We start from the raw sequence: 2,449 nt of genomic DNA on the forward strand, positions 1-2,449 counted from the left end.
TAAAATCTTATAGGTCTTTTGCTTATTTATTATGGTTTCCGATTTTGTGTTCTTATGGGATGTGTGTGTGTGAGAGAGTGTATGTATGTGTATCTCCTACATATGTGTATGTGTTTCTTATTCTTTTCCTTAGGTTCCTTTCTCGCCCCCTCATCCCCAGCTATGTTCTATTCCTGTTTGTTTGTTTTTGTCACCTGTTTGTTTTCTAACGAGACAGAAGATAGAAAGGTGTGGAGTTGAGTGTGGAGTAGGAGGTGGGGAAAGATCTGGGTGGAGTTGGGGGAGGAGAAATCATGATTAGAATATATTGTGTGCCAAAAAAAAAAGACTATATTGTGTGAAAAACTCTATCCTCAATAAAGAATAAATTTATTAAAATATTTAAAAAATGGGGAGGAGACAAAAAATTCCATCTGTATATATCCCCATTCAGTCATATCCCTCCAAACTGATGGAAAGACATTGTGCTCCTGTTATCTTATAGTGGTATGTGCAAACCTAAATGTAATTTATTGAGCCTAAAGAAATATTTAAAACATGCAGTCATTCTTACATCAGATTTCTTTGTGGAAAGTTTAAAAACAATTCTGGTAAGTTAAAAATAATAAGAATTTAATGTAAATTAATTTTGAAAGCAAACCTAAGGTCCTTCTAATAGATTGATTACTAGAGCACTAATAAATGCTTATACCATACACAGGGTGTTCTGTATCAGATTTGATTAATAGATCTCAGGTATGTTCAAAGTGTGACATCACAGAATCTATTTCCTACCTTCAGAAACATGAATCTTTTCTAAGTTGGAATTTTTTGACATAACCTAGGGAAAGGCTAATAATATCCTTGGTCTGAAATGATTACTTTGTACCAAGGTTAGACCCTGGTGGCTCTGTCTCACTACTTCCTTTCAAGACAAATTACTAATGGCTCTTCAGTGGCTTCTAATCTGCCGTATGTTTTTCTCCCCATCCTTAAAAGCTGATTAAATGGCCAATTCCATCACTGTGGTTCCCATGCAAGGCTTTTGCTGTGACTGTATAGGTCAATGAGTTCCAGACACAGGATCAGAACTCCTTAAGAAGCTGCTTCAAGTGCATATGCTTAGGTCCTGCTGCTGGAATGATATGTTTTAAATCCCTGGTGGGGGACTGGGCCTCTGCATATTTAACTATCAGACTTTGGTAGCTCCATGCTAGATGACTTCAAGGTCATCTCATTCCCAAGAAGTTTATCGCACTGCTACTCCATAACTTCTTTTTAACCAAAGTTATTAAATGGTCTCTTTCTCTTAATGGTAAAAAATGTCTGTTCTTACCTTGAAATAAACGCTGCTGCAGGTCGACTTTATGTTCCAGTCCTTTTTTAGAATACACTGGTCTGCAGCGTGGGGGGCTGCTACATAGACTCAGCTGACATTCAAAATCTTTAGATAGATCTTTGGAAGCTGCCTCTGTGTGACACAGTAAATGAAAAGAGTTAGAACAACAATGAATAGGTTCTATTCTGGGGGTGGGGGTTGGGAGTTGGATGGACATCAGAAACCACAAAGAAAGGAAGCTGAAACTTGATCCAGAAGTTAATATAAGCAGCCCTGGTAGACCAGAAGTCCTTCCCATGTGACAAAGGCACCATCATCAAAAGCTTCAAATCCAATTGGAGGATCTGGGGAAGCAGGGACCCCTCTGGCATCCTGGGTAAGTGGTGGAGAGGAGGACCATTTTGTCAATTCTCTGGCTGGCACCTTGATTGAGACCCACTGGTTGGTACTAAGCTGGTTGGTACCCTGGGATCCTGACAGTAAGAATCTCAGATCAGGGATCCTGGTGCCAGCCTGCTACAGTTCCAGGGTAAGAGACAGCTATGAAAGATAAGCATGCCAAATATTTCAGGTAGCAGGAAGCTGGACACAGAAAGTGAAGGTTGGGAATGGAGAGATGGCTCAGAGGTCAAGAGCATGGGCTGATCTTGGAGAGGACCAGGGTTCAGTTCCCAGTACCCACATGGTGGTTCACAATCATTCATAGCTCCAGTTCTGAGGATCCAATGACCTCTTTTGATCTCTTCAGACTCTATGAGTACATGGTGACAATACATAAATGCAAGGAAAAGTTCACACATTTAAAACATAATAAGTGAAGGGGTAGTGGGTGGTAGCCTGCCCTGGTTAGTATAAAGCTGAGCCCACAACCTGAAAATAATTGAGGTTCTGGTAGGCATGAGATTGTTAGAAGCACTGGCCCAGCCAGCAGTGAATAAATGTGTATGTACTGTATGTGAGTGCATTGAATTTCATAAAATACTTCCAGGAACTAAGGGACAGATGGGTCAAGTTTCAAGAATGGTGAATGACAATTTCATCAGCATGTAAACCATCCTTTACAACTACCGCCAGTGATGGAGGAAATGGACAGTCCTTATATCAAAGTTTTCTTTTACCTCTGCTCCAAGT

The sequence above is a fragment of the Mus caroli genome, chromosome 11 (assembly GCF_900094665.2).
Source record: "Mus caroli chromosome 11, CAROLI_EIJ_v1.1, whole genome shotgun sequence".
Taxonomy (NCBI): Eukaryota; Metazoa; Chordata; class Mammalia; order Rodentia; family Muridae; genus Mus; species Mus caroli.